Source organism: Nanorana parkeri, unplaced genomic scaffold (genome assembly GCF_000935625.1).
Source record: "Nanorana parkeri isolate BGI_ZX_2015 unplaced genomic scaffold, ASM93562v1 scaffold39, whole genome shotgun sequence".
Classification (NCBI taxonomy): domain Eukaryota; kingdom Metazoa; phylum Chordata; class Amphibia; order Anura; family Dicroglossidae; genus Nanorana; species Nanorana parkeri.
In genome coordinates, this window is record NW_017306307.1 from 363,360 (window position 1) to 374,068 (window position 10,709).

The window sequence follows — 10,709 nt, forward strand, 5'->3', positions numbered from 1 at the left end:
ATAATATCATATAAAGGTAAATAATATATAACTGGATTATTTTAACACACCTAAACTATAAACTATTAGTTTGCATTGAATGCATATAGTTAACATACTGTATATTTATATTCCAGAAGAAGGTTCACTAAGAAAACCAGTATACTAACTAAAGAACACATCATCACCCAATTGTTAATTTTGTTGAGGTCGGTAGGTGTATAAAAACACCAGTATTTAAAATGAAGGTGCATATACATGGACCAATTACCAGCCCAAAAAAACAAGGGGCTTGGAACCATGTAATGGACATCACTGACTTTAAAGGCCAACAGATTGGTTATGGGCAGAATGGCAATGCAGCCATTTCATTACCTGCATTCACTTTTTGGATACCATGGGGGTCTATTCACGAAGCTGCTGAAGGATCTAGCCATAGCTTCGGCCGATCCTTGGGCTAGCTTCGGCCCCAGGACCCCTTCGGTTCAGTAGAACCGAAGGGGTGCTGTACGGGCTATTCACTATAGCCCGTACAGCTCCTGAATGTGGCCGAGCGGCTCAGTCGAGCCGAACGTATATGCCTCGGCTCGGCTGAGCCGCGCTGAAATCCGAAGCTGGCCGAGCAGCCGGCCATTGGCCAGCCGACAGCCTGCTTCTGACAGCTGGGCGGAGCCAGCCGTGATCTTAGCGTCCCTTGTTACCTGCTAACCAGGGACACTGATCTCTAAACATCAAACTCTCCCTGTTGCTCCTGGAGTCTCCTGCTCCCGGCCGCCAAGGAGAGAAACACTGCTGTTTCTTTTTTTTTTATTCTGACACGGAGCTGTGTCAGAATAGAAAAAAAAAATTGCCCATTGGAATGCATTGCTAGATTCCTATTGGCTATTTCAATTTGCGATAGCCAATAGTAAACTAGCATTGTACCCGCCCTCTGCTGCAGTTCTCCATCAGGTCCATCAGCAGAGGGCGGGTACAATGCTAGCTAACTTGCAAATTGAAATAGCCAATAGGAATCTAGCAATGCATTCCAATGGGCAAAAATTTTTTTTTACTTTTTTTACTATTTTTCTATTCTGCTCGGTCCCGCTCAGTGGCATTCGGCTATTCACTCACTGCTGTTCGGCATCTATAAGAATAGGCCGAACAGCAGTGAGTAGCCTGCCAGAGGTTCGGCTCAGGCGATCCAGATGTTGGATCGGCTGAGTCGAACTCCTTCTGCGAAGCAAGCCGATGAAATCAACCGTACAAGCCCGAAGTGAATAGCCGAACAGTGTTCGGCTCACTTCACTTGGGGTCGGTTGTTCACTCGGCTGCCCTCGGCAGCTTAGTAAATAGACCCGCATGTGTATCTGCTACATTTGTCCATCACTATGGATTGACAAATCTGTTGTAAGTAAGATAGCTTAACGCCAAGATGGAGACACATCAGTAGCACAGTTTTATTGTATCTGTCCAGTTTATACTTACTGTACCTTAATACCCTCTTGCTTATGGGCCAGGGGCAAGGTTGTGAACTCCTTCTATCTTCTCCTCTTGCTCATCCTAGTCTTTATGTTTGCAAGGCACACAGGATTCCCAAATAAAGTCAATGTGCCTCATTTATGAAGGTGTTTCAGGAGAGTATTCTAAGCATGGGGCAATGAAAAAAATCTAATTGGTTGATGTGGAGAAATGGGTCAGGCAAAGTGAAGGCAGGAGAAAGAACAATAAAAATAGGGCCTCCTTACTCTGAATGCAGTGGTGGTGGTGGTGGTGGTGGTGGTGGTGGTGGTGGTGGTGGGGGGAGCGAAAGCAAGGCATTCAAGTGCAGGTGGTGGGGCCACTATTAAAATAAACCTGTTGTTCTGCCTTGTAGGGGCAAATCACGGGTTCCCTTTAAATAGTTTTAATACTTATATATCCTTCTTTTCAGCTATTCATGTTTGCAAAGAACCTGATTGAAAATCCTTGCCCTTAGCATATAGGGACCATGCTTTGTTATCGATGGAAGATGTTGCTCTTTAGGAACATCTATACAGGCTGTGCCTAGTAAGCTGTGTGCTGGCTGATCTGCTCTGGGTCACGTTAAGCATTTTCCTTGTGAAAATATTGGAATGTAAATTTGTAAATGTGCGGTTCCGACTGGCTGAGCTGTTCAATTATAAATATGTGAGCGTAACTACAGTACAATGAAGCGCTATTACTGGATGCTTAAGCCTTTCCCCACTCTCCTGCAACACCCGGCTATGACTGCATGGAATGGGAGGAAATCACAACATGCAACTGTGCTTTCGTATACAGACAATATTCATATATAAAGACAATATGCAGCAAAGGATTCTGGGTAATTTACATCGACGTATACACCATATGTTGTACTATTCACATTTAGAATGGGCTTTTAAAAATGCATTTCATATCATAGGGTTATTGAATGCCTGTATGTGCTATTAAAGAGGGTCTGTGGTATTTTTAAATATTTTAAATAGACATGTAAATGTGATCAGATTGATGGGAAAAATTACATTAATGGAAGCTGATCTTTAGGATACCGTGCTGCCATGCAGTTCACTATGCATGTCCTCCCTGTGGTTGTCTGGGTTTCCTCCCACACTCCAAAGACATGCTGGAAGGTTAATCCTCCTGTCTAAATTGGCCCTCGCATGTGTGATAGGGACCTTAGATTGTAAGCTCCTTGAGGGCAGGGGCTGATGCGAATGTGTACGGTGTAAAGAGCTGCGTAAATTGGCTGTGCTATGCAAATATCTGTAATAATAATAATAATTAAAAAAAATAAAAATAAAATATATATATATATATATATATACACACACACACACATATAAAGCTTCCGTGGAGACAACTTTTTCCCATTATCACTCTTACAGGACTGAATTTCCCTTCCTAGACGTAGATTTCCTTTCACTTCCTGGTGTCTCAAGGACAGGAAGTGAGATTAAATCTTTCTAATGAGGATACAGACAGCAGTAAAAACCTCACAGTGACCCGAAAGAAGAGGCGGGTACCTCTCGTCTGCACGTCTAACAAGAGCCAACTTCCTGTAATGTACGTACAGTACTACAAACCAGACCCAAAAAGATGGGCACTTCTCGTCAGCACGGTAGCATTACAACTACCCCTGCTGTACAGTAATAGCCTCCATTTGTAAGTAGGAGTCGTGTGTAAGCCGGATTTATGTAACTCGGGGACTGCCTGTAGTACATTTGTTTAAATATCTATACATCGGACCAAAAAGAAGGACTTTTGGGTCTATTCACGAAGCTGCCGAAGGATCTGGCCGTAGCTTTGGCCGATCCTTCGGCTAGCTTCGGCCCCAGGACCCCTTTGGTTCAGTAGAACCGAAGGGGTGCGGTACGGGCTATTCACTATAGCCCGTACAGCTCCCGAATGTGGTCGAGCGGCTCAGTCGAGCCGAACGCATATGCCTCGGCTCGGCTGAGCTGCGCTGAAATCTGTAGCTGGCCGAGCAGCCGGCCATTGGCCAGCCGACAGCCTGCTTCTGACAGCTGGGTGGAGCCAGCCGTGATCTTACGGCTGCCTCCGGCCGCTTGCAGAGAGATCAGCGTCCCTGGTTACCTGCTAACCAGGGACACTGATCTCCAAACAGCAAACTCTCCCTGGCGCTCCGGGAGTCTCGTGCGCCCGGCCGCCAAGGAGAGAAACACTGCTGTTTCTTTTTTTTTTATTCTGACACGGAGCTGTCACAGGATATGACAGATACAGGATATTTGCTACTTTACTAGTCACTTTTGAGACTTTTTTCAAAGATAATTACCTTTGACTTACACAAACAGTTAAAAAGAAGATTGAATTTGAATAGTATATATATTTGGTTTTTGCACACATTATTTGTTTACTGTGTTGGGTGACAGCGCCGCTTCACATATTTGAATGACAAAAAGAAGGACAATTGAAAAGGAAAGAAGGAAAGATGGCTTTGATTCCAAATGAGGGACAGTCCCTCCAAATCAGTGACAGTGGACTATAGTTATGGTACTATGTGACCATACATTTATTTTATAACATTGTTAAAAGTATTCAATTAATGCAGGTGTAGTGAAAAGGTAAGAGATTCAACGTTCTCCATTCTCTAGAGTCAGAGTGGAAGTTGGACATATCTAATTATTATATTATAAGGCACAACTAAAGTTATTGAAAGAACTGATGGTTATACTTGTGTTTGATTCCCATGATGTACATACAACCTCTGACTTTCTGGGTATCAGAATATTTCACATAGACACAGGTAGGGCACCGATCGATCCGTAGTGTTTCGCAGACTTTTATACACGAATCCTGAGTGTGAATCATGTAAGTTGAAATTACTTTTCAGTTGTGAGACCTTTTTAACAAAGGACATTTAGAAGGTTCTTGGTGAGAAAAGCTTCTTACCCTGAGCTGTGAGATGCCACAGATAGTATGTATTTTACAAAGGATTCACAAGCTGCTGTTAATGATTATGGATGTTCTCACAAGTACACCAAGGCCAGGTGGCTGAGACCTTTTCCTGCACGCCGCATTCGAATGAGATTTAGATTGTAAGCTCTTCCGAACAGCTTCTTTATGTTTATAGATGCACCGTTTATCGCAAGAGACACGACATACTAAAATACCTTTACATACTCCACCCTAAACATTTCTAGTACATAAGGCTGGTACAGCAGTGTGCTTTATTTGTTACTATTATTTTTATTACTATTATTACTACAACTTCTTGTGTTATCATTAGTGCTGCTGCTATTGTTATTTTTTATTACAAATGTATCCCTTTTCTAATATCACTAGTGATAATGACTAATTTGAAGACTGGTAAAACTTTAGGTAATTTCACCACTTGAAGAGCGGAGTGTTAAACCCCCTTCCCGTCCAGACCATGTTTCAGTATTCAGCACAGGTACTTTGACTGACATTTATTCCATCATGCAGCGCTGTACTGAAATTAATTTTATAACTTTTTTGGGGACAGATAGAGCTTTCTTTTGGTGGTATTTAATCCCTGTCTGTTTTTTTATTTTATTTTTTACTATATAAAGAAAACATTACCGAAAATGTAATGTTATTACCCAATATTTTTGGTAAAATTTAAAAGATGGGGTAAATAGACCCCAAACATGTCAAGCCTCAAAAGTGTAATCGAAATACCCAAAATTGCCCAAATCCGACGCTTTAAAAGCTTTTATTGCTCATCAGTTTAGTGTTAACAGTGATTGATGGCCTTACAGTTATTGCTCGTAGTCTGACGTTCACAGTGATATGTGTAGTGCACTTGTTGTTCTCACATGTAGGTGCACCCAATGCATGTTTGCGTTGGTATGTGCATGTATGGTGGGATGGGGGTTTTTAAAAGATTTGTTTTTTACATTTTTATATGTGACTTTACTTTTTTTAACTTTTTTTTTACTCTTAACTTTATTACTCCATATAAGTTCTCTTTATGGAGACATCAGGGATCTAGTAGACCCCTAATGTCACCTAGGGACCCTCAAAGAAGCTGATGAAGCACAGATCTGCTTCAACGACTTCTTGCTGTGCCAGACATGACTGAAACCAGAAGTGATGTAATACACATTATGTCTACATTCAGTGATCAGAGGGGAGATTAGCCACTGGACATGTGTTGATCTCCCTCCGATCTCAGTGCAGAGACCCTCTGTGCTGGTCCCAGGCTGGCACAGTGGACAGTGGAGCCCAGGAAAGCCGGCAGCGGTGGCGAGGGGCGGGGCCTGTACACTCCCACTCACCAAACAAGCACTTGTATGTAAGAGTTGTCACTGTTTAAAATGTTTAAAGAGTCCTGCTCGTGCACGTGTTAGGGGGGCACTCAAGCAGAAGAAAAAACTGTTTATTTACGGCGACCCACTGAGAAGGGCGTGCCGTTCGTCATTTATAAATAATGGGCAGGCGGCAAGCAGTTTTTTGGGTGATATCATGAAAGTAACAATGCATATAATGTGCATGGCCACGCGTTGCAGTAACACACGTTAGCACAAAGCAATAGTGTAAATGGGTCCTTAAGGAAAATATATAAAAATATAACATTTCCAATGAACTTAATATTACATAGAAGTAAATTAAGCTGAAACAAGCAGAAGACACTCTTACTACAAATCTCTGCAGGGACCTATAAAACTTTAGCTGTGAATTGGTAAGTGGATTTCCTGACTTAAAGCTGAATGCTGAATACACAGATGTAATACATATATGGGACCTGTGTTACCTGACAAAGGATTTGTATTTCTGTTCATCTAGTCCTGAGATTTACACAGCTTTGCCCGACAGCACAGTCAGGTGAATGACACCACTTATAGTTCAGGAATTGAATGGTGTCTTCAGACTTTTGACTGGACAGTGAAAAAGCGTTAGCAAACTGATGAGGTGTTTTTATTCACTCTGCACTCTCCTCTTATCAGAATGGTCCTTGTCAACATATTTTCATGCAGCACACCTGATTAGCTCGCAGTCCTTCCCAATCTGTGTGCTGCTGTAAAGAGATACCAAGTCAGATAATTACACTAGTTAAATTTATAAATATGGTTGGGGTGCGGCTGGGGACATGGGAGCAGTTTTTAGTAGAGGCCTTATTTGGGCTGATGGGCACCCAAAGACCCCTTCTCAGATACAACAGTCGTTCAGGTTATTTATTTGTATATTATTTTGTTTATTACTTTTGGTAACTGTTAATGTTTGTTTGGTTTATAAAAGGGCTGCTGTGGCCATTTAATTCCATGTTGTGCAGTCTGCGTGTTTATTGGGGTATTAACAGAGGGACATAATCGACGAATCCATCAGTCATGATTTAGCAATCAATACAATCAATACACAGTCAGTCATAAATTGAATCTATTATATATGAATAGAGTTCAGCTTAAGGTACATGTACAAGGCTTCTTGCATAGTGATAGCTGTTATCTAAATCATTCTACTTGGACTGATCTTTACTCTAGATGAACATCTAGACTCCATGAGAAGTATAAGTGGGGTAGGTGCAGCACTGCAAAAATAAGAATAATATTCACTTTCAGAGTTTTTGGCTGGGGAATAAAGTTTCTGTAATGTCACTATGATGTAAAGGCCACGTTAGATGAAAGATATGGCCTTCTTCTTTATATTCAGTCAGATAAACGTATGTTCTACCTCTTTCCACACATCAGGTATTCATATGAAGAGATACCAGTCACAGGAGGGGATAGGCTATTTAAAGCACTTTTGTGCAAATGACAGAGAGAAGAAACTATACATACAAGAGACCATGTGATGACAATTGCTCGACCATGCATATTCCAGGACGCTGGGAGCCTCTTACATAGTGATGCTTTTTTAAGGCCCCCTAATCACAGTGTTTCCATCACACAGCTGACAATAGCCTATTGAAGTGTTCGCATTGAACTTATTCCCAATGGCCTACATGTAAGAATCTCACAACTTCCCCCAACGCCATGTTTGTCAAACTCAAATTACAGACATGATAGCAAACTGACTTAGACAGCAGGGAAGCTTCATGTAAATGTCATTTAAAGCCTAACTGCAGCCCCATTTTTTTTTAGTCTTAGAGTGAAGAAGAGTGAAAATTACTGCCAGGTTTTTATTTCTGTCAGGTTTGTATTGCTTTGTGCATCCAACACTTTCTGTCTTCTTGACACTGGGACAAGAAGTGTAGGAAATGTCTTGAAAAGCAATAAGAACCCTTTTTTCATGCATACATATTAATGCTCATATCATCTGTTTCCTCTTTATATGGGCTTAATTTATGCACTGTAAAACTGGCCATGCACTAAACCCTTGGTAAAACTGGCCATACACTAGTCAGTCAGCAAAACTGGCCATACACTAGTCAGTCAGTAAAACTGGCCATACACTAGGCCCTCTATAAAACTGGCCATACACTAGGCCCTCTGTAAAACTGGCCATACACTAGGCCCTGGGTAAAACTGGCCATACACTAGGCCCTGGGTAAAACTGGCCATACACTAGGCCCTGGGTAAAACTGGCCATACACTAGGCCCTCAATAAAACTGGCCATACATTAGGCCCTCAGTAAAACTTGCCATACACTGGGCGCTTGGTAAAACTGGTAATACACTAGGCGCTTGGTAGAACTGGTCATACACTAGGCGCTCGGTAGAACTGGCCATACACTAGGTGCTCGATTTCCTCTTCCATGCTATACAGTGTGCATGCGCACATCTCCCCTGCCATGCTATTGTTTTCTCATAGTTGGCGCAGGCGGTTGTCAGAATACCCAAATGGTGACTGCAACCACATGCAGCTTGAATTTTGTCCAAGTCAGGTTGACTCGGCTGAAATACGAGAATTGTATGGCCTCTTTTCAGGGGAAGAACAGTAATTGCCCAGTTTGACTATTAATGTAATCTTCCCTGTTGTCTCCAATAAAGTTTGCCGAAATGATGAAAACCCACCAAAAATATACAAGTTTTGACCGGAAAGAATAATACACTAGGCCCTGGGTAAAACTGGCCATACACTAGGCCCTGGGTAAAACTGGCCATACACTAGGCCCTCAATAAAACTGGCCATACATTAGGCCCTCAGTAAAACTTGCCATACACTGGGCGCTTGGTAAAACTGGTAATACACTAGGCGCTTGGTAGAACTGGTCATACACTAGGCGCTCGGTAGAACTGGCCATACACTAGGTGCTCGATTTCCTCTTCCATGCTATACAGTGTGCATGCGCACATCTCCCCTGCCATGCTATTGTTTTCTCATAGTTGGCGCAGGCGGTTGTCAGAATACCCAAATGGTGACTGCAACCACATGCAGCTTGAATTTTGTCCAAGTCAGGTTGACTCGGCTGAAATACGAGAATTGTATGGCCTCTTTTCAGGGGAAGAACAGTAATTGCCCAGTTTGACTATTAATGTAATCTTCCCTGTTGTCTCCAATAAAGTTTGCCGAAATGATGAAAACCCACCAAAAATATACAAGTTTTGACCGGAAAGAATATGGCAAATTTGCCAATCACTCATCACTGCTCCACAGTCCCTTCGGTCACTGCTATTGGTAAATATCTATACCTAAGACACAAAACGGTGAGGCTCTGTTAAGAAATATATAGCAATGCTTTCACTTCCTTGCTCTGCATACAAATAGAACCATATGTTGCAGTTACTGTGTTACAGTTAGTGTATGAGGAGTTCGTTTTTGTTTTATTTTTTTAAACATTTAAATCAGTTTAATTGGGTAGTTTGGGTTTTAATAGGATGGAGATGCATAAACCCTTTATCTTTGAGTAGTTAAGATGATTATACAGATATAATCTGACCAATATACTTTGTTGTCAAAATAAAAACTTAAGTGGGAGAAAAGGCTACCCAGTAAAGAACCTGTGTAATAGTGCTTCCCCCTCTGCTATGAAAGGATACAATTCAAAATATTAACAACCACTTACAAAACCAATCACAACTCTGCCCCCGGCTATATCTCAAACCTTGTCTCTAAGTATCACCCTAGCCGTCCCCTCCGCTCCTCCCAAGACCTTTTGCTTTCTAGCTCCCTTCTCAACTCCTCTCATGCAGACCTCAAGGACTTCAATAGAGTCTCCCCCATTCTGTGGAACTCTTTACCCCAACCTGTCTGTCTATCTCCTACTCTGACTACCTTTGGACGTTCCCTTAAGACTCATCTCTTCAGGGAAGCTTATCCGACCTCAACCTAACCACCGAAATATCAATTTCTCAAACAATTCCTCTCCACACAGCTACCTCCTCATGGATAACTTCCCCCTCCCTTTTAGATTGTAAGCCCTCAGGGGCAGGGCCCTCCTTTCCATCTTGTCTTGAATTGTATTGTGATTGTAATGTCTTCCATATATTGTAAAGCGCTGCGCAAACTGTTGGCGCTATATAAATCCTGTATAATAATAATAATGATCCTCTCTGCATACATTGTGTAATAAATTGCTTAAGTTACATTTTACATTGTTCATAATATCCCCAACCTTCCTGTTCAGGAATGGACACACTATTATTATTATTATTATATATCTATTATGTATGGTATACATATATTCTTATTTTATGTATAGTATACATCTATTCTTATTTTATGTATAGTATACATCTATTCTTATTTTATGTATAGTATACATCTATGTTTATTTTATGTACTGTATTTTACTAAGCATGATGCGTCGTGTATTACTGAAGCATGATGAACAGTGTATTCCTGTGCTGCACTCCACATGGGTTCATGTTTTTGCTAATAAAGATACCGAGCAGTCAGATATTGATCTCCTCTGCTAATACAGTTTGTGAAGACAATGGAAGGTAAAATGATTTTCAAGCGTGGATGGTAATGGCCTTAAATGACCTTTCTGCCAGATCCCACACCGCAGGCTTTCTACAAAGCGTCTTACTTTATACATCTTAGTGTGCAGATTGCCGGGTCTTCCTTCTCTACAGGAAATGCATACTAGGGGCATACATTGCAGGGCCTGCACCTTTTTTTACATGCTATCGCAACAGTCTCTATGCGGGCATTTTTGCCTTGTTTTTTTGTGTTGGGCAATGCTCACCTACAGGGCTGGTGTGAAACCATTGTTAGGACAGGCAGTTTTTAAATCTAGTTTCCAGCAGATAATGATATCTGGCAGCACAGGGTTCGTTATAGTAAACTTTAACTCTCCTGCCCTACTTGCAAACAAGAGGGAAATTTATTTTGGAGAAAAACAGGGGGTGGCTGTGGTGGGGTGGTAGGGGGCAGCTGGTTGG

The 10,709-nt window shown here is 41.7% G+C and overlaps 1 protein-coding gene across 2 annotated transcripts in view; it reads left to right on the forward strand.

The window, feature by feature from the left end:
• The window catches only part of ZFPM2 (zinc finger protein, FOG family member 2), a 341,648-nt gene that overhangs the window by 152,395 nt on the left and 178,544 nt on the right, over positions 1-10,709 (forward strand). The gene's annotated exons all lie outside the window — the stretch shown is intronic.